We start from the raw sequence: 23,443 nt of genomic DNA on the forward strand, positions 1-23,443 counted from the left end.
ATTAACTATGCGCAATGACTACATTTATTCTAGGCATGGATATAAACTGTGGTCTTAGCCCAATGGCTCTTGTACTGGCATAACCACTGAAACTTTTAGGTGACATCAATCTCCACAGTTCAAGTTTAATAACTACGACAAGTGGTGTAACTACCACACATGCAGCACATTCAGAAGCATAACCCACAGGCCTAAATGACTACAACCACAGCACAGTATTCTATGTAAGAAATTCAATTTCTTATCTAGTGGTGAGCACTCTGCACACCTGGTCAAGGGAGAAAGCAGTGAAGTCTAAGCTTGGGAATCTTTTTGCCCGAAAGATAGTGAAAATCTTGGTATTCTTGTATCCTGTGAAATACCTTTCCTAAATCCCTGTCTCATTCCTGCCTAAGCTCAACTTCTAATCCCTACTAATCTTATTGCACTATATGTACCAATGCCTCCTGTGTACCTGACCCTCAACACCACTCATTCTCATTGATCAATCTGGCCCCTAGACTGATAGACCATTGGTAGGAAGGAACCTCCAGACAACTGCATTACATTACATTTGCTTTACAGCAGAAAGAGACAATAAGCTTATGTAAAAGACATTCAACATTCCACCTTAACGCCAACTCTGTCTTCTCTTTCATATTTTTTAACATGTCCCTTGCTGTCTGAATGCCTCTGTCTATTCCATCTTCGTCATTCAGAGCCATAGCTTGGTGCTGTGTTGCACTATGCACCTTTTTGAGCTGGTGCCCCTCTCAACTATAAGTACTGCTGAGGATCAAAAAAGTAAGGTCCTCTTCTGGCTGAGTTGAGGGCCTACCAAAAACGTTCTTTGTAAGCTGTTGTACTCCACTTGCTACAAATGTAACAAGTAACTTGCAATTACACAGTGCACTGGCGCACTTCAGCCCTGACTGCAAATGCAGCACTACCACCTGAATGGCATCTGCCAATTGTGTCCTATAACACCTTGCAACTTGGGCAGCTGTCCCTTCTAGTAAAATAATGGTCCTACAATACTTTTCAGAATGAAGTTGTTTCACATATCCAAGGCACAGCTGATCCCCGGAATCTGCAGAGGGTGCTCTTCCCTTCCCTTCTTTTCTGTCCTTTTTGCTCAGCTTGGCACCTTCTTATCTATCCAACATGATATTGTGCAGCCATATAAAATGAAAGTGGGACTGAGAAAGAGGTCAAGGTGTTAAACAAATGTTTCTTTAGATGTCTAGCAGAAAGAAGGGAATGAGGATAGGAGGGACAGCATGCTGGGCAAAAACATGGAGAGATCATGTAAGATTAAAAAAAAAGAAATATTAATATCGTACTTTGATTCAGTCTATACAAGGGAATGCAAGGTGGCAGTATCATATTGGAAGGAATGAAATGGAAAGCAGGGAGAACAGTGGACAGACAAACAGACAACATGACAGAGACAGAGAGAAGATGGTGAGAAGGAAGAAGCTTCCCTAATGCTATAAAAGCAGAGGAATCAGGTAGGCTGTCTCCTAATGAATTTGACCAGTGTGCTAGCAAAGACCTTGACATATGCTTTCAGTAGATTACTATGATATACATAATGATGGAGGACAGCAGGTGATGTAGTCTTATTCAGGGGGAGGAAATATCCAGCGAATTACATGTTTGCTAAAAAGAGTAGTGTCACAGAAAGTGTAGATGATAATCCTGAAGAACAACTTGTGAGTAAATCCTGATCCAGTTTTGGGCTGCAGAAGACCTTGATAGTGGAGTACCAATAAGAAGATCTGCCAGGACTTCACTACTTAGAAAACTGGCAGGGTTGCATGTAGGATCTAGGCTATGGAAAAAGATAGCTGAATATTTGGATGGTAGGATAAAGAGGCTTGTAGTAAGAGAGACATGTCAGGAATAAAGTAATTGACAACTGAGATATAACAGAAGTTGGTATGAACATCTGTACTCATCAATATGTTTATTTCAGGCATTTTAGTGAGTAGACTTGATGATAGGAGAGAATCAGTCTCTTTGCTGAAGAATAAGGGATGGGTAAGTAGGCAAGGATGGGGACTCATCTAAAGAATTATTTTTATAAGCTACCAAGAGGCAGCTGAATGCAAAGTGTCACACCAGATATTCAGCAATCTTGGTGCAATGTATCAGCTGTAAGAAGTGTACCTTGTGGCAAAAAAGTAGGAAGTAACGCTGATGACACTTGTGAGGATGAACACTAGCATTGTGAGATGACAGTGGGGTGTACACTCAGGGAGAAAGACTATGGCAAAAAATATGTTTTTTCTGTAACTAGGCCTTAGACCACACCTTGAGTATTTTATGCAGTTTTAGAAACTGTAAAAGGAAAGGGTTATCATGCTGCTGGAAGAGCTACAGAGAAAAGGCACCAGCAAAGCGTATGGGATGGAGGAGAAAGCGAAAGGTCAGAAAATAGAGGATTTAAAGTTTTTCTGACTAGAGGCATGATATGGCTTCATGAGATCATATCAGGAAGATGTGAAGGTGTCAAGCTGAATAAAATGGACAGAAGTGAAGGAGAGACCACAGTCAGCATATTCTGGAACCAGCAATGTCTGAGATCTGTGAAAGCAGTTCTTCATGCAAAGGGTTGTGGAATCATGGCATAGATTAGTAGAATGGTGATAGAGAAGAAATACATAGAAACATTCAGGACAGCAAGGGATAGGTGGAGAAAGGCTTAGTGTCTTTTTCTGCTGTAAAGCAAATCATTCAACAATTATGCCTTCTGTGAGAAGGGATAACCAGTCATTCCTCAGAGCAAGCATATACAGACACAGAAAGAGCACATAAACTCCACAGAGACTCTAGCCAAATGTCAGGATTGAACCCTTTTTAGTGGAGGTGTGGTAACACACTGCATTGGTTTTTTTTTCTAACAACTGGGGTAGCCATATCTAGATTTTATTATAGCAAGTTGAATTTGCTGGAGATATGTACTCAACATGCATTAGTCTCAAGAACATGGCCTTTATTCTTTAACTTCCTTACCATGTCTGTAGACATTTGATTCATATCCTAGCAAATCTTAGCTGACAGCCAGATATCGGGAAACATTATCACAGGAATTTACTGCATAGTTTCACTTCACAAAACTTATTACCCTAATCTCTCCTTGTAGCTTGTGGCTTCAGTCTATAATATATAGGAATAATTAGAAAGTATAGTAAAAATAATGGGATAAATTAGAACTGCTGCAATTTTAGAAGTCTAGTTAAGCCGTATTTATGGGTTCCGTTTTGCATTTTTGTGAAGTATGTAATGCTCTTGTGCCTTCTTTTTTCTAGACTGATCCTTCTCTCTCTGTGTGTATATATAGTTTCATAGTTTCATAGTATAGCAGCATTAGTGATGTGTTGTGATGGCTTTTGGCTTTGCCAAAAATGCCAAAAATGTACAGACAAATCTAGAAATAAATGCCTCTGTCTGTAGTGACACAACACAATGAGGTCCCCTTATATAATTAATTTACTGTGCCCCTGTTCAGCAGCACACACACAGGTGACCCAACTTAACTTACTCTTATCTCTCATTCCCTCTCATCATTTCTCTTGAAGAGAGTCAGTGAGAGCTCTGCCTAATACGAACTGGGATCCTGTTCCACATGGGAAGCCTCTGGGTTATGAATCTATCCCTCCAGCATGTCCCTATTCATACTTTGCGAGGGTTTTTAAGTTTAGCTCTCGTGGTCCTGATGGATATATATATATATATATATATATATATATATATATATATGTATCTTCAGATTTTTAGGTCTTACAATAAAATGTGCTTCAAAGTAGTCACCCCTCTATCTAGTTCAGTGCCAAACATATATGACAGGTATAGGAAAGGTTACAGTCAGAAGACATTAAAAGCCCTGGAAATCCATTGTACTATTTATTCTTAACACAGCTATTAGGATGAAAACTTCAGCAGAAATGCATTACAACGGTTAACTGAGTTTAGCAGCTACGTTTTGGACTTGAAAGGAAAACATTAAGTTGGGCTGCATGACAAATAAAAAAGTATGTGAACTTCATGATTTTTCTACAGCAGGTGTTGTACAGCCGCTGAGCACAGACATGTTATGATGCAGTGAACACCTGCGGATCTGGTAAAGCAGCTACTATGTTATTTTTTCAAGAGGCACTTCCTTTAATGTTTTGTACCTGTTTTGTATGCAAAAACTGAGAGAAATAAATACTGCATTCCTACAACAAAATAATGACATTTGTTATGCATTTGTGCATCTCCTCTGTAAATATTGGTAATTAATGCAAATTTTCGATACATACATAAGATACTTAACAACAAACTAATGTCACAAGACATTGCTGGAACCTGTGTTCTGAGAGACTGCCTTCCAATCTATCTGCAAATATACAGAGCTGAGTGTATTTTTTTTGGTTTTAGAGTTTGTACTGTTAATTGTTGCTTAGAGCTCTGTTGAAACTGTTTTGTCCCACCCACCCTCAATATTTCTGGCTTGTAGTTTAAATTTGGTGGCTTTTGAAGTTGCCCTCCCCACTGTATATTTGATCTGGGACACTCCCCCAGTCCAATCTCTTTACCACATTTTACCTAATAAACTCTTTCTGCACTTGCTTTTAGTCCTTTTTAATTTAATTGCATTTTTTAAACTGTGTTTGGTCTAATATTGCTACATACTCAAGTGTGCTAGCTTGCACTGCATATGAATTGTTTTTACTACTGTTTTAGCTACTTTTCTGTAAAAAAAAAAAAACTAAGCCTGTTTCCTACCTTTCCTGTAACTAGTGTTCCAGATACAGATTTGCTGTATCCAGGACTGTATGTAAGCTTCTGTGCCCCCCAAGCCTTTCTGTGTTGGAGGGAAGCCTTCTAGCTTATCAGTGGGAGTGGTAAGCACTAGGTAACCTGTCTACTGCATAAGGAGTGGTTCTGGCCCAGAAATTGTAGTTATTGGCCGTTTGGGCAATCTCTTCCATCTCTCTCAACTTTCTGATTTGAAAGCCTGCATTTGCACTTGTTTCTGTCCTGTAACTCATCTAGTGCAGATACAGATTCTTAGTTTTAGCACTTAAATTTGCTTATTCGTGCTCAGCACTTGTTCAGAACTTGTAAGCACCAAATAAGCTACTAATTACTATAGCATTCAACCTTCCTCATTACTTAGAGGAAAACAGTTTTTGTACTTACTTTTCCCACTTGCTTAGAGAAAAACAGCTATTGTACTCACTTTCCGCACTTATCTAGAGGAAAATAGTTTTTTTATTCAGGCATGTCCAAGGGTCAGCTCCCAGTGTTCTCTCCTGTCTATATGATGAATCTGATCATCTTGTGGCAATGTAGAAATTGCCTCATGTACACAGACAACCCTCTCCTCCTACCACCCAACACTACAACCTGTGAGAGATGCACTTATCTAGCCAAACTGGAGGTAAAGCTCTCTCCAACCAAGACTGAACTTGACAGTCATGAGGAGAAGGTAGACATTTGCAGCACACCACACCCATCACATAGTATCACTAAATCTACACATAGTAACACAAAAACATTCGCAGAGGCTCTCAGTAATAATCTGTCTAAGCAACAGAGACCTCCAAAGCAGAAACACAAGCAACCTTCATCCCCCAACACAACCCAAATGACACATAGCCCACAGACTTAGTGTGCCACTCAACCACAGCCAATAAGGCAAAACAACATACCCAGCACACTAGTCATAGGTGACTCTATAGTCAGGCACACTGATGTTCCACTCACCAGGCTAAACAAGGAGCAGGTTACTGTCAGCTGCCTGTCGGGTGCCAGGATCTGCCACATAACCCAAGCACTCAGTTCACTCCACAACAAGTACAAATATGACTCTGTCATTGTCCATGTTGGTGTGAATGACCTGAGACGTACTTCCTTGGACTACATGAAAAGAGACATGTAAGAGCTCTCTGATCTTGTAGCCCAGGCAGGCATGACCCTAGCCCTGAGTAGCATTCTGCCATTACCCAGAATGATACTGCAGTACAAGGACAAAATAATTGACTTCAACAATTGGCTAAGCTTCTGGTGTCATTCTAAGGGGATCAAGTATCTGTCTGCTTGGGATGACATGGTTGACAGACCACAATGCTTTGCCACAAATGGCCTGCACCTGTCGCCCTTGGGATTCTGGATACTGGCTAAGTCTCTTGCTGCCCCTATAGTGACTTTTTTAGTCAAGGTTCAAATGACAGATTCACTACTGTAACAGGAACAGGCAAGCAAAAACTGAGGGTAATGCTACTCAATGCTAGAAGTCTAAATCTCAAAATGCACTCACTCGAGGCACTCCTTAAAATGGAGAACATCGATATCTGTGCAGTGACTGAGACCTGGTTCAAGGCTCCAGAGAGCACCCCTGCACTACCAGGCTATAACTCATACCACACTTTTTGGCCATGTAACCTGGACCGAAACACCAAAGGCAGAGGTGTGTCCATATTCATTAAGGATATCCACACCTCCAGGCTAGTTGGTCAACATAATGCATCCGAGGTTATCCAAGTGCAACTAACTCTGGGCAAAACTGCAATCCAAACTGTAGCTTGCTACAGATCCCCCACCATGCCTCAGGATTCCCACTCCTCTTTTCTTAATGTACTGGAAAATCTTAGGGTTCAATCAAACACCCTAATAATGGGTAACTTCAACTAACCCACCATTAACTGGGAAAACTACTCGTGTACCAACTCCTTAGCTCAACGCTTTCTGGAATTCATAAACTCCAATGCCCTGGATCAACTTATCCACACCCCCACCAGGGGCAACAATATCCTAGACCTAGTCATTACCAACATGAGTGACCAGTGTTCCACACCTGAAGTCAACTCCTCGTTGGTCCGATCCGACCATAAGCTAATCACCCTTGATATCCACATCCTGCCCCCACCCCCCATTAAGGAAACCATGGTAAAAAATTTCTCCAAAGCCAACTTCATGCTTCTTAAGACAGAAGTGGTGAACTTCATGACACTCATGCAGATGGACAATACAGTTACAACTGCTGAATCCTGCACAGATGCACTCTATAAACACTTACATGAGTGCATGGATCATGCTATCCCAAACAGAACCAAGACGCTATCCTTCAAAAAAAGGAAGCCAATCTGGTGGTCCCCTGCCATAAACAAACTGTGCAACAGAAGGAAGAAACTGTTGCAAAAGAGAGTAAAATCCCATGAGTGGAGGAGCTCCCTGGTCAGCCTCAGTAAGAAGCTGAGATCCCTTATAAGATCCTCCAAAGCTAGCTACAAAAACAAAATCACCCCTAATTCTAAGGACAACCACAAAGCATTCTATAGCTATGTCAAGAATCTCGATGACAACACCCAGATCTGCCCTGAGTTACAGCACAACGGCATGAAAATTACAGAACCAACTGATATTGCCAACATCCTGGCAGATAGGTTCAGTGCTAACTTTACCCCCCCCCCCCACTTCCTAAAGGGCCCATATCTATACAGGAAGAATGCAGAGTCCCTGTAATCACAACTACGCAGGTAAAAGCTGCACTCTATAAGCCAAAAACACAGCATCCATGGCACAGGGCAACATCCCAGGGTGCATTTTACATGAACTTCAGAACAAACTGGCTCCCCACTTAAGCACCATGTTCAATAATAGCCTCGCATCAGGCTTTTGCCCACTGAATGGTGCACAGTAACAGTTATCCCATTCCACAAAGGGGGAGCCACCACTGATCCTGGGAACTATTGACCTATTAGCCTGACGAGCCTGGTCTGCAAGGCCATGGAACGTATCATTGTGGAACTGATAAACAAAGACATTGGTAACCTCCAAACTCTGGATCCCCCCCCAGTTTGGGTTTGTGAAAAGCAGATCATGCCTCCTGAACCTGATCGACTTCGTTGAGGCAGTCACCTAAGTCATAGATGAGGGTAAGGTCGTTCACACAGCCTATCTTGACCTCGTCAAGGCTTTTGACACCATCCCCCATTCTGGAATTATAACAAAACTCACGAAACTAGGTATAAATCCCTACATCGCAAGATGGGTTGCCAACTGGCTCACTGACAGAACCCACACTGTAAAAGTTGCAGACTCCAAATCTGACCACAAAGCAGTGACAAGTGGAGTACCACAGGGTTTTGTCCTGGGAAATCTCCTGTTTGGTATCTACTTCTCTGAAGTATAGGCTAACACAGAAGGCCTCTGGCTAACGAAGTTCACAGATGACTGCAAACTAGGAGCCACAGTCAAGTCCCCAAATGATGTGGACATCCTACAGAAGGACCTTGCTGAGACAGATGCCTGGTGTCAGAGCCATGGCCTCAAGCTCAATGCCAAAAAGTGCAGTGTCATCCCCTTTGGTAAAAACTCTGTACCGATGAACTGCCAAATAGGCAGCAATCTACTTAACACCGAATGTGTGATAAGAGACCTTGGGACCCAGGTGGACAGTAGTCTCTCCTTTGATAGTCGGAAAGTCCTTCTCTACCCATCTATGTCAAGTAAAGTTCTTCATTAGTACTCTTCAAGAAAAATCTTGATGAGTGGATGAGAAATAGGAAATACACCCCGGGGATCACTTCTGTGTCTGCTCGACAGTGGCACAGGAAAATAACTTTCTTGGGTGGCATAAGCCAGGGAATCTTGTTGGCTAGGCTTACGTAGGCCCTTGTGCTGATAGCCTAGTACCTGCCTATGAACCTATGAACCTATAAGAATCTTGAATAAAAAAATAGCAAACAGACGTAAAAGATACTTGATGTACTTGCAAAAAAAAGAACAGAGCATTAAACGAATAAATGAAAACAGAGGTAAATAATGATCAGCCAAGAATAGAAATAGTGACTTGACTATTGAATGAGTTCTTTCTCCATATGCCAAGAAGGAAATGTACTCTCACAATATTATAGTTAAGGCTACATTTAATTTGAAACACAAACAGACTGTTCACTTTTCAGTTTTAATCACCTGTCCTGTTCTGAGATAAATCTGCCATCTAGACTAGCAGAGTTATACTTTAAGAAAGACTCACTATTTTAAATGTACATGTTTTCTTTTATATTTTGCTGCTGTTCTGTGATTTTATTTGAAACACCTCATATTTAGGGCAGTAATACAAACCAATCAGACCTGTTGTTTCAGTCTTAACTTGACCAGCCTCTACAGTGCGTAATTGGCTGTGTCCATTGAAACATTATTTCAGCACTCTTCATTCCTGCTTACCAGCTGTTCATGCATCCCACAGCGCACATTAGAATTCAGTAACTCTCCAGCCTATTGTCTGACTGTGCACAGCATCATTCAGCTACCCCAGCCTATAGTCTGACTATGTTGTTGTTGTTGTTGTGTCTTTCGGCTTTTCCTGGTTAGGGGTCCCCACAGCGGAACTCCGGTCCGCTAATGATTGGTAGTTGATTTTTACGTGCCGAGTTACCAGCCCTGACACACAACCTTCAACGAAGGTATGCCCATTCACACATGTCTCCACGCAGAAGACGGTCTAGCTGAGAATCGAACCAGACAGCGTCTAACTGTGAGGCGACAACGCTACCGCAGCACCATCACCGCGGGTAGCCTATAGTCTGACTATGCATATCATAATTCAGTTAAATACTCAGGCTATAGTCTGACTGTGCACATCATCATTCAGTTACCCCCAGCCTATAGTCTGAATGTGCACATCATCATTCAGTTACCCCTCAGCCTATAGTCTGTGCACGTCATCAATCAATTACCCCCAACCTATAGGCTGATCGTGCACATCATCATTCAGTTACCCCCAGCCTATAGTCTGACTGTGCACATCATCATTCAGTTACCCCCCAGCCTATAGGCTTATTGTGCACATCATCATTCATAAGTTCATAGGTTCATAGGTTGATACTAGGCTATCGGCCCTAGGGCCTATACAAGCCTAGCCATAACAATTCCCTGGCTATTTCTTCCCACACTATTTACTTCCCTGGACCCCTGTCTAACAGGGCGACTGATGTGATCCCCAGGGTGAATTTCCTTTCTCCCATCCAGTCATCAAGGTTCCATTTGAAGAGGGCCAAAGAGGTGCTATGCTTGACATGTATGGGCAGTCTATTCCAAAGTCTGGGGAGTCTCTGGGTCAGGAACCTATCCCTCCAGCATGTTTGTTTATTGTGATGGCAAGGTTTAGATCCTTGGAGTGTGTGGCTCTGAGGGATTGGGATTTCTTTAAGTGTAGCATGTCCAGCAGCTCTGGGTTTGACATGGCCTTATATGTTAAGCAGAGATAGCCTCTGAGTAGATGATATGCGACAGAGTATAGCTGGAGTTTTTTAAGGTAGTCAGCATAGGGCATCTGCTATTGGCCTGTGATTCTTTTAGTGAGGTATTTCTGTGACCTTTCCAGTTGTTGCAGATGCCTTGAGAGGTACATACCAAATGGGGCATTATATTCTATAATGGGTCTAATGAGGAATGAGTACAGTTGGACAATGACCTCCTTTTTTCTGGATGAAAAGCCCTTAGTGATGAGGTGTGCCATATAGAAGGATCTCCTGACTGTTGTGGCGAAGTGGTTATTGAAGGTGAGACCACTGTCCACCTGTGTCCCTAAGTCTCCTATCACACTTTCAGTGTTTAGTGTACTGTTATCTATGTGGTAATTCATGGGTACATGTTTTTTCCCAAAGGGGATAACTATACATTTCATGGCATTGAGCTTGAGCCCATGGCTCTGGCACCAAGCATCTCTTTCTGTAAGGCCCTTTTTTAGAGTATCCACATCATTTGGGGATTCAGTAATGGCTCCCAGTTTGCAGTCATCTGCGAACTTTGTTAGCCAGAGTCCCTTAGTGTTGGCCTGTACTTCAGAGAAGTATATTCCAAACAAGAGAGGTCCCAGGACTGAACCCTGAGGTACTCCACTTGTCACTTGTCTGGAGCTGGATTTGGAGTCAGCTACTTTTACAGTGTGAGTTCTGTCAGTAAGCCAGCTGGTAACCCATCGAGTGACGTAGGGATTAATGCCCAGCTTAGTAAGTTTATCTATGATTCCAGAGTGGGGGATGGTGTCAAAGGCCTTGGTGAGGTCCAGATAGGCTGTGTGGACTGCCTTACCCTTGTCCACGGCTCTGGAGACTGATTTGAAGAAGTCAATCAGGTTCAGGAGACACGATCGGCCCTTCACGAACCTAAACTGGGTGGGGTCCAGTGTTTTAAGGTTGCCAATGTCTTTGTTTATAAGTTCCATGATAATACATTCCATGGCCTTGCAGATCAAGCTTATCAGACTGATGTGGCAGTAGTTCCCAGGATCCAAGGTGGATCCCCCCTTGTGGAGTGGGATAGCTGTAGCTGTGTGCCACTCAGTGGGCATGAAGTCTGAGGTGAGGGTATGATTAAACATGACACTTAGGTGAGGTGCCAGTTCATTTTGTAGTTCATGTAGTACATAGCCTGGGATGTCATCTAGTCCCATGGATGCTGTATTCTTAGCTTTGGAGAGTGCATTTTTTACCTGTGTGGTTGTTATTACCGGAATTTGACAATCTTCCGGTATTGAGATGGGCCATTTAGGAGGTGAGATGGGGGTGAATTTGGCACTGAATCGATCTGCCAGAATATTGGCAATATCCTTGGGATCAGTATATTTAAAGCCATTCTGTTGTAGCTCAGAGCAGATCTGAGCATTGCCATTTAGATTCTTGACATAGCTATATAATGCCTTGTGGTTGTCTTTGGAATCTTTGGCAATTTTATTTTCGTAACTAGCTTTGGAGGATTTTATGAGGGATCTCAGCTTCTTACTGAGGCTGGTAAGGGATTTTTTTGCATCTTGGGATTTTCCTCGTTTCTGCAACAGTTTTTTCCTTTTGTTGTAAAGTTTGTTTATGGCACGGGACCACCAGATTGGCTTCCTTTTTTGGAGGAGAGCATCTTGGTTCTATTTCAGTTCCCGTCTGCATGGGTGTCATGAAGTTTGTAACTTCTGACTTGAGTAGCATGAAGTTGGCTTTGGAGAAGTTTTTTATGGAGGTTTCCTTACTGGGGGGTGGGGGTGGAATGTGGATGTTAAGGGTGATTAGCTTATGGTCTGACCTGACCAATGAGGGGGTGACCATAGGTGTGGAGCATCGATTTCCCATGTTGGTACTGACCAGGTCTAGGATATTGGAGCCCCTGGTGGGACTATGGATTAGCTGATCCAGGGCATTGGAATTTATGAATTCCAAGAACCGTTGGGCAAAGGTGTTGTTACATGAGTAGTTTTCCCAGTTAATGGCAGGGTAGTTGAAATCATACAGTATTAGGGTGTTTGGTTGTATATTAATATTTTCCAGTATGTTTAGAAAGGTGTAGTGAGAATCTTGGGGCATGGTGGGGGATCTGTAGCAAGCTACAATTTGGATTGCAGTCTTACCTAGTGTTAGTTGCACCTGGAAATTTCAGACTTATTGTATTGGGCAGCTAACCTGGTGGTGTGAATATCCTTGGTGAATATGGACACTCCTCCACCTTTAGTGTTTTGATCCTGGTTTGGTGGCCGAAACGTGTGGTAAGAGTTGTAGCCTGGTATTGCAGGGGTGCTCCTGGAGCCTTGAACCAGGTCTCAGTTACTGCACAGATATCAATGTTCTTCATTTTTAGGAGTGCCTCGAGAGGGTGCATTTTGAGGTTTAGACTTCTAGCATTGAGTAGCATTACCTTCAGATTTTGAATTCTTGTACCTGTTACGGTGGTGGTTTTGTCCTTTGAACTTTGCCTAAAAAGGCACTATAGGGGTGGCAAGAGCCTTAGCCAGTAACCTGAATCCCAGGGGCAACAGGTGCAGACCATCTCTGGCAAAGCATTGTGGTCTGTCGATCATGTCGTACAAGGCAGACAGATACTGGATCCCCTTTGAATGACACCAGAAGCTTAGCCAATTGTTGAAGTCAGTCATTTTGTACTTATATTGTGGTATTATTCTGGGCAAAGGCAGGATGCTACTCAGGGCTAGGGTCATACCTGCCTGGGCCACATGATCCGAGAGCTCTTCCATGTCTCTTTTCATGTAGTCCAGGGAGGTATGTCTCAAGTCATTCACTCCAACATGGACAATGACAGAGTCATATTTGTACTTGTTGTGGAGTGACTTGAGTGCATGACTTATGTGGCGGATCCTGGCACCCGAGAGTCATCTCACTGTAATTTTCTCCTTGTTTAGACTGGTGAGTGGGACATCAGTGTGCCTGACTATAGAGTCACCTATGACTAAAGTGTTAGGTACGTTGTCTTGCCTTAGGGGCTTTTGCTGGGTGACACACTGGTGTTGTGCGCTATGTGACACTTTGGTTGTGACTGGTGTTTGTTTGCATTTCAGCTTCGGAGGTCCTTGTTGCTTGGGCAGGTTACAGTTAAGGGTCTCTGCATATGTGGATTTAGTGTTGCTATGTGTGGGTGTTGGTGGTGTGAGTTTAGAAGGGCTATGTGTTGCTTGAGGTATAGTGTGGGTGTTAACCTTTTCCTCTTGACTGTCTAGCACAATCTTGGGTGGAGAGAGCTTTGCTTCCAATTTGGCTATGTAAGTGCATCTCTTACAGGTTGTAGTGTTGGGTGGTAGGAAGAGAGGGTTATCTGTGTACATGAGGCAATTGCTGCATTGCCCTAGTATGCCCAGATTCACCAGGTGGACAGGAGAAATTAACGGAAGCTGATCCTTGGACATGCCTGGTTTGGTGCTTTTTTTTTGAAAAGTACAGGAGCTGTTTTCCCTTACCTTAGCAAGGTACTTTGCAATTATAGGCTGTTTAGTGCCTATGATTAATTTCTCCTTATTAATAAGGAGAGTTGAGTGCTTGTATCAGTTTAAGGCTTCCTGGTGCTTTCCAGCAGGTATTAGAGCAAGTGCTAGTCAAAGGGATGCTTAAAGGTAAGATGAAAAAAATGGTTTATCCTAAACACTGCAGTGTGCACTACAGAAGTTAGATGTGAAAGTAGGTAACTTACATTTTACATGTCTAAAAAGTTAAGTTTTAGTGGAGAGTCACTATTTTTAAAACAGCAAGATAGATTGAAAGTGGGTGATCACTTTTGTATTCTGGTACTAAAGAATACAGTAGAATGGTCAATAAATTTAAATAGTTGAAGGGGAGTGATTTCACAAAATGATAATTTTGTGCTTACTCACACAAGCCAGTGAAAGCAGAGAGGAAATGAGATATATGGACAAATTAACATAAGAGGCAGGCAACTAGAAAGACAGTGGTATTTAAGAACATGACAGTGACAGGGTGGGGACTGGGGAAAAATATCTGCCTGACTCACAAGAGACAGAGCTGTGGTGTCTTTTGAAGTTTTAATATGCAGTTAAAAGCAGAACACAAGCAAAACAGAAGGTAAAGAAAACAAATCACAGCACTCAAAATATAAAAAGGCAATAAACTAATACAAAATGCAACAAACAAAAAGCAAACCAACCTTTCCCTCACAGCAAAGTGTAGCAGATTCTGAGTGAGCCTTTCCAATAAAGCTCTGAAATGTTTTATTTTACCCCTTAAATAGAAGGTTTAGTTCCTAGCTCTACCCCCTCAGTTCACAAATGATTAATCTTAAGTGACCTCTTCTATCTTATGTATGAATCCTTAATTGATAAGTTCTAATGTATGCCTGACTCACAAGAGACAGAGCTGTGGTGTCTTTTGAAGTTTTAATATGCAGTTAAAAGCAGAACACAAGCAAAACACAAGGTAAAGAAAACAAATCACAGCATTCAACATAGAAAAAGGCAATAAACTAATACAAAATACAACAAATAAAAAGCAAACCAACCTTTCCCTCAAAGCAAAGTGTAGCACAGCCTGGTTGAGCCTTTCCAGTTACCCCCAGCCTATGGGGTGGCCATGCACATCATTATTCAGTTACCCCCCATCCTATAGTCTGACTGTACACATCATCATTCAGTTACCCCCTAGCCTATAGCCAAACTGTGACATCATCATTCAGTCATTCAGGTACCCCCCAGCCTATAAGCTGACTGTGCACATCATCATTCAGTTACCCCCAGCCTATAGTCTGACTGTGCACATCATCATTCAGTTACCCCCAGCCTATAGGCTTATTGTGCACATCATCATTCAGTTACCCCAGCCTATAGTCTGACTGTGCACATCATCATTCAGTTACCCCCAGCCTATAGTCTCATTATACACATCATCATTCAGTTATCCCCCTGCCTATAGTCTGACTGTGCTCATCATCATTCAGTTACCCCCAGCCTATAGTCTGACTGTGCACATCATCATTCAGTTACCCCCAGCCTATAGTCTGACTGTGCACATCATCATTCAGTTACCCCAGCCTATAGTCTGACTGTGCACATCATCATTCAGTTACCCTCAGCCTATAGTCTGACTGTGCACATCATCATTCAGTTACCCCAGCCTATAGGGTGACCATGCACATCATTATTCAGTTACCCCCCATCCTATAGTCTGACTGTACACATCATCATTCAGTTACCCCCTAGCCTATAGCCAAACTGTGACATCATCATTCAGTCATTCAGGTACCCCCCAGCCTATAAGCTGACTGTGCAAATCATCATTCAGTTACCCCCCCCAGCCTATAGGCTGACTGTGCCCATCATCATTCAGTCATTCAGGTACCCCCCAGCCTATAAGCTGACTGTGCACATCATCATTCAGTTACCCCCAGCCTATAGTCTGACTGTGCACATCATCATTCAGTTACCCCAGCCTATAGTCTGACTGTGCACATCATCATTCAGTTACTTCAGCCTATAGCTTGACCATCTCCATAATCATTAATTTACCCCAGCTTATAGTCTGACTGTGCACATCATCATTCAGTTATCCCCCAGCCTATAGTCTGACTGTGTGCATCATCATTCAGTTACCCCCAGCCTATAGCTTGACTGTCTCCATAATCATTCATTTACCCCAGCTTATAGTCTGACTGTGCACATCATCATTCAGTTACCCCCAGCCTATAGTCTGACTGTGCACATCATCATTCAGTTACCCCCAGCCTATAGCTTGACTGTCTCCATAATCATTAATTTACCCCCAGCTTATAGTCTGACTGTATCACATTCTCTGATTAAATCTTCCTCTATGTTGTTCCACATCAGTTTCTTGATCAGCATTATTCCTCTAGCAATCAGTTGTTTTTCAGTTCTGTTTCTGTGGTAAATTTCTTCCCTATATTGTCCTTTCAGTCTTTTTATCTGTTTCTTGTAGAGGAGAAAGTTGTCTATGGAATCATGTTGGATGCTTGTCTCTTGGTGAGACATCTGCATGGTTGTCATGCCCATTGTGCCGGGTTACCTTTACCCAGGTAGGTGTTTTCAGAAGGGTTTTAAGTCTTGAGTTATTTGTTTCCATGTTGCTGCTGGTCTCCTTAAAGTGATTCTCTTGAGTGATATTAAGGATGAACAGAAAACAGAGGTAATTCAGGAGGTTCAAGTCAAGTCTGGTATCTCACCTTTGACTCTGAGGGTGACAGGGCTAACAAGAAACAGAGTGCAAAGGAGCAATCTAGATAAAATCACTTTAGCTAGCAGATCTAGGAGACTGTCTCTGAATAAACTTGTTAAAGTTTCATGTAGTTTATTCAGTTAAGTAGGACGATGGATGAGTGTTCTTGTTCTAATACATTACATTCAACAAGACAGTTATTTAAAGGCAGTTGCAGACAATGGTGGGAGGGTACAGGGGAGCTGATTGGAAGAAAATCTGAGAGATAGAAAAACAAGGATCTAATCCCAAAGCTTAGAGTCCCTTATTTGAATATTCCTAAAAGACCAATGAGAGTTTACCAGTACAGCAGCCCATGGAACTTTATACTTATTTAAAAGGTTTTTATTTTTATTTTTAACAAAACAGTGTAAGAAACTTTTCTGTGTGGAAGATTTTCAGTCCGTATATTTCTAGTTAATCACTGTATATTAATCAGATCAGACAATAGTAGTAGAAGTAACAAACTTAAGCTCGTCTTAAGTCAAAACAAAACAAAACAAAAAATAATAATAGAAAATACAGCATTACTAAGTATTTGAAAGTAATCCAACTGGAAGCAGACTTCATGCCTTACTTGGATTACTTTCAAATTAAGCAAAATTATAATTATAAAACAAGTGAAATAATACAGAAACAGCTATCTAAACAGCAAATATGTTGAAAAAGTCACAATACAGTAACAATGGAACATTAGCATGTAGGAAAATTATAGAGTTAGAAATATTATAACAATACAGCTCAATTTTTTTATACATTGTTGAAATTTGTGTAAACAACCTGATATTGGTTATACAGCATTAACTATAGATTTGTGATCATATAATATTATTATTATTATTATACATCACTGGTGTGTATATGTGCATTGACATTGCTTTAAAATACTTTCCTGTTAGGCCAATAAAGGTCATACATATACGCCTTCACCTGAGTGTTGCCTTTGACATGGCATATGTGTATGTTTATGATATATGCATTCCATTTCATATCTGTTTGGGGTGCATATACCTACTTGTGTAGGTAGTATCCAGTTTGCTGCTTTGCTACTGTACTACTGTTTGGTGCTCCTCTGGTTGTTTGCCTTTCACATGCATGGTCAGAGGTTCTGTTCTATCCTCTGCTAGTATTCTCCAGCATTCCAGGGGCTGCATTTGCTTATCTCTGATGCTGCTTGGCTTACACTTGCACTGAAAACAGACTACTTGGATATTGGATTATTTATCCAATGTGTATTGTGATACCTATTTATTACTCTGCAGCACACTACTGCCATCAGTCATACCCATCTGGTTCAGACTGCCACAGAGCTTGTAACATGTCATAATGTAATAGTGCATAGATACATATGTATTTCTGCATTTTATCAAGGCTGGTATGCGTGAACTATGATGTTTGCAGATAACATTGTTGTCTGTAGTGACAGTAGAGACCAGGTTGAGAGACCTTGGAGAGGTGGAGATATGCTAAAGAGAGGAGAGGAATGAAGGGCAGCAGGACTAAGACTAAGACAAAATATATGTGTCTGAATGAGAGGGAGAATAGAGGAATGGTGAGGATGCAGGGCATAGAGGTGGTGAAGTTGGATGAGTTTAAGTATTTAGGATCAACAGTTCAGAGTAATGGTGAGTGTGGAAGAGAGGTGAAGAAGAGAGTACAGGCAGGGTGGAATGGGTAGAAAAGAGTGTCAGGAGTGATTTGTGACTGACGGTTACCAGTACGAGTGAAAGGGAAGGTCTACAAGAGGGTAGTGAGACCAGCTATGTTTTATGGGTTAGAGATGGTGGGATTGACAAAAAGGCAAGAGTCAGAGTTGGATGTGGCAGAGTTAAAGATGTTACGATTTGCACTGGGTGTGACGAAGGTGGACAGGATTAGGAATTAGCATATTAGAGGGTCAGCCCAGGTTGGACAGTTTGGAGACAAAGCCAGAGAGGAGAGATTGCATTGGCGTGGACATGTGCTGAGGAGGGATGCTGGGTATATTGGGTAAAGGATGCTAAGGATGAAGCTGCCAGGTAAGAGGAAAAGAGGAAGGCCTAAGATAAGGTTTATGGATGTGGTTAGAGAGGACATGCAGGGGGTTGGTGTGACAGAGCAAGATGCAGAGGACAGGAAGAAATGGAAACAGGTGATCCGTTGTGGCGACCCCTAATGGGAACAGCCGAAAGAGAAGAAGATCATGGCTGGTATGCATCCCCACCCTCTATTTCAACTTTCTATTGGCTATGTTGTACATTGTGCCATCAGTGTAACTTATCTCAACTTACTGATTATTTCTGACCTTTCTGTCTGATGTATTCTGATATTTGTTATATGGATATACGTACTGTGTTGACCTTCTCCTCCTCTTTCCCCATCTTTACCTTTCCTTTTTTCTTAAAAATGGCACATATTACCACACAAAAAAATGCCCATGCCCCTCTGACTATCCCTCAGATTTTCCTATTCCAACATAGCTCCTGTCTGTTCCTCTTCTACAATCATACTCCATGTCTGCTTTTCCATCTCCCTATTTCTTGGGTGTGTGCATTACCTGTGTTCCCCACACATGTTCTGGACCTACTGTTGTCTACTGTTAGCTGTGGTGATGTGACTGTGATTGCCTTTTGCCTTTATTAATTCTTTTTTCTTAGAAATGTTATGAAGTGCATCAGAATTTGTAAGTGACAGCAAATATATTTTACTAATATATGACTTATGGAGATATTCCATAGTTGTCTTTAAGCTTACTGTTAAAGATGTGTGTTTACGAATGTTCGGCAGCTTAGACTGGGATAGTTTTTCGGTAACTTTGTTAATATACTTCACGCTTTATGAGACCGTTTTGATCACTAAGGGAGTAGCTGTTACTGATATGCAGTGCACTACCGCTACTGAGGAAGTCTGTTATGCGTTGTGACATTCTACGTTAACTGCGGCATGTTTACATACTACAGACTTACCCGCAACTTTTGTGCTGATATCGGTGGAATGCAGCGGATTCCTCTAACTTTACGCAGCCAACCCTTAACTTATTGGAGTGACTGGGGCAAATCCAAGGGAAGAGCACTAAGAAGGCAAAAAACACAGAAAGCAACTCAAGCGAAAAGACAACTGATGGCGAATTAATCCAATGACATTCAAAGTAAAAATAATTTAAGATGCTAATAAGACAGTTTGGAGGAATGCTAAAATTTACAGACAGATAAGTTCTCTGCAAACTGTTGTCCAAACTTTATATGTAGTATTGTATTTAACTTCAGAAATTACATTTTCACATCTGCACATATGCAGTGAAAAGTGCCACACTGAGGAGTAAGAATGGTGTAGAATATGCTGGTGTGAAATTAAGTTTTAAGTATATCAGATGAACTCCCAGAATTCAGTCTGATTTTAATATGTGATATCATTATTTTCTGTGAAAATATAATACAGATTAGTATAGAAACACAATGAAGACTGAAAACAAAAGGGAAATGGAACATTAGCAACCTGAGTAAGTTTTAATTTTTGTTTTACACATGGATAGTGAGACTAAGCATCCCTAAAGGGATTGCTTGATGTGAGAGCAAAAACTGTGGAACATTGTAATGGACTGATGAGACAATTCAAGCAAAGGTAAGAGGAAACTATAAAGCTAGCTAAGAGGTCTGCTGGTTTATTTAGTTGTCTGGGCGTTAATCACACTGGGAAGTTTGGTGTTAAATGGGAGCACTCCACAAAAGCTGGGCTGGTTGGAAAAAATAAAAATCATTTATTCATTCATTGTCTGATTATGCTATTTACCCTAAATATGGTCTTGGTATGACCTTAACCAGAATAAAGCCAGTAATCAGTAATGAGTTAAGCATTAGAGACAGGTTGCCTGAAACAACGGATCTTTGCACTTACCTGAGATGTCAACAGGACCAGATGTTGTTGAAGTGCAAGGCTGTGTTTTTCTCTTTAACTCCCCTTTCTTATGTACATTAATTACACTGTCCAACAAACATGACTAAAGGAAAAGAACTCTGCATTCATAGAAAGCAGCATAACAGTCAACTAGAGCATAATTTGATCATTATTTATTTTTATTTATTTACTTTATTTTACATTTGTTGATCGGGAGAATCCGACTGGATAAATGTCCATTTTCAGCGGAGGCCCGGGAGAAAAGCTCCACAGTTTGTAAATATACACAGGCAAGCAAACATATACAGCGTCATTTCACACATACAGAGAATGAATACAAAACATATTTTTTTTTTTTTTAGAAATACAGAGAGAGAAAAAAAAAAAAAAAAAATATATATATATATATATATATACATATATATATATATATATATATTTTGGTTCCACATTTTAGAGGTAGATAGAGAAGAAATATTTTAGCCGCAAATTGTAGCATTATGAGACATTAGTTGTAAGAGCAGTAATTTTCTTGAAAGTATGAGTGTATGTATGGTTTGCCCATAGAGTTTACAAGAGAACAGCAGAACTGCTAGTAGATGGGCATTGCATATTAAGTATTGTAGAACATGCAGTAAATTAATATTTGGAGGTTGATAGTGAAGGTTCTTTGGAAGAGAGGTGTAGAGGTCAACCTGGGGGAAGGCATGAGCATTGCCTGTTGATAAGAAGGTATTCCTTTAGTAGTTGTTTAAATTTAGTGACAGAATTAGCTGAGGTAATATCAGGGGGTAGTGTGTTCCAGATTCTGCCTATGTAGTTAGGAAATAGGGAGTCTCCTGCTGAGTTTCTGGACCTGGTGATTTTGATTAAGGTCTTGCTACTAGAGCGTAGTTATCTTGGGTTTTCATGTATTATAAGTAAATTAGATAGAGTTGGTATTTTGTCTGGCTATAGCAGGAGTTTTTTTTAAATCTGGCAATTTGATTGTAACATATATCTATTTTTTTTAATTTCTGTTTTGGATAGGTTGGTGGAGATGGGGGCAGCATATAGAAGTGTGGATATTAGCAGAGTTTGGGCCATGGTAATTTTAGTCTGTTGATTTACATATGTTTTATTTTTGTACAGGCTGCCTAGTTTTCTGTGTATGTTTTGATGGTTTGATTTATGTGCAGGTCAAACTTCAGTTCGTTGTCAGTAGTAACAGCCAGTATTTTGTGTGGGGGTCTGGGGAGATAATGGTACCATCACTAGATGTGATACTGAAAGAATCAGTGTCTGAGTTGGATTTATTTGTTTTGAAAATTAGTAGTTTGGTCTTTTTGGGGTTCAGTAACAGGTTTTTACTGAGAAACCAAGCTTCAGTGGTTTTGAAGACTTATTGGGTGTTGGAGTGGAGAGTGAGGGGGTTGGTGGCTGAGCAGACTACTGTTGAGTCGTCAGCATATTGTATGACAGTTGCATCTTGGGTGATCTTATTCAGATGATTGATGAATATGGAAAATAATGGTGGGCCTAAAATTAATCCTTGTGGGACTCCAGTTGTAATAGGGAGCAGTGTGGATAGTTTGTTGTCCCACCTGACTGCTTGCTGTCTACCGATTAGGTAATTTTGAAACCAGGCTAGCGAGTTAGTGGCTAGTCCTAGGTCTGAGAGGGACTCCAGAAGTTTGGGATAGTTGACCATGTCAAAGGCTTTTGATAGGTCTAAAAATATGTCTGATGTTAGATTGCCTAGATTTAGGTTCTGGCTGATTAGATTGGTAAATGAGAGGATGGCAGTTGTTGTACTGTGGGCTGGTCTAAATCTGTGTTGGGTTGGAGTGAGAAGTTGGTTTTGAAGTAGGTATTGCATAAGTTGCTGGTGAATATATTTTTCTAATATTTTGGCTAGTGGGGATAATATGGCAATGGGGCGATAGTTAGTGAGGTCAATACAGATCCCACCTTTGTGTAGTGGGGTGACATATGCTATTTTCCAGACTGTTGGAATTTTGCTTTCTATTATTGATCTGTTCATGAGAATTGATATTGGATAGGCTATCTCATTAGCAGCTATTTGGAGGTATTCAACTGGAATGTTGTCAGCAGCTAGGCTAGTTGGTTTGAGTTTACCTAATAGTTTTTTATATAATCTGTGGGAATAGGTTTGAATTGAAAGGTGGATTTGATACTGAGATTAGGCTTGGGGTTGCTAGTAGTGGGTGGTGTTGGTTGTTGATGAACAAGTTTTGAGATGGTTTCTATGAAAAATCTATTGAAGGCTTCTGGAATGTTAGTGCTATCATTTACAGTGGCTGATATTGGGGTACTTGGTCTGCTGGGGTGGAGTAGTATATTCAGTCCTGCCCAGAGATTTTGGGGATTGTTTTGGTGTCTATTTTGCAAATTGAGAAAATAGTTTTGTTTATCTAGTAAAATTTGTGTTTTTGTTTCGTTTCTGAGTTTTTGGAAATCATGTTTGGTTGCTATGGTTTTAAGGGCTCTCCATTGATGCCAGGCTCTATTTCTTTAGGCTACTATGGTTTTAGTGATAGTTGTGATCCAGGGGGCTAGTTTAATTCTTTGTTTGCTTGTGCGAGGAGGGACATGGGTGTTGAAGATGTTTAGGAAGGTAATGTTAAATAGCTCAACCGCTTTGTCTAATGGGAGGGTCTTTAGAAGATTCCAATTTTGGTATTGTAGTTCAAGTTTAAATTTTGTTAAGTTTAAGTTTCTTTTGTTTCTAATGGTTTGGTTGGAAGTTTGGAGTTGGTGTGGGATTTGAGTTTTAGTAGGAAGGTGGGCTGGTGGTCACTGATAGTGTCTGGTAGGCCACCTGCTTGATATAGTGTATTGTCATTGTTTATTAGGCTCCAGTCTAGGAGGCTTTCTTTGCTTTTATTATTACCTAGCCTTGTACTGGAGTTAATGGTTTGGGAGAAATTATACAGATTTATGAAGTTGGAGGGGGTGGAGCTGGAGCATGTATGCCAGTCTATGTTAAAGTCGTCTAGGATGTTTCTTGGGGTAGGTTTTGATTGGACCAATGTAAAAGGGCTTCTAGGGTGGGGATGTTGTTGCCTTGTGGTATGTATCCTATTATAATATTTATAGAT

This window comes from Protopterus annectens, chromosome 9.part0, assembly GCF_019279795.1.
Source record: "Protopterus annectens isolate FY-2018-M chromosome 9.part0, PAN1.0, whole genome shotgun sequence".
In the NCBI taxonomy this organism is placed as follows: domain Eukaryota; kingdom Metazoa; phylum Chordata; order Ceratodontiformes; family Protopteridae; genus Protopterus; species Protopterus annectens.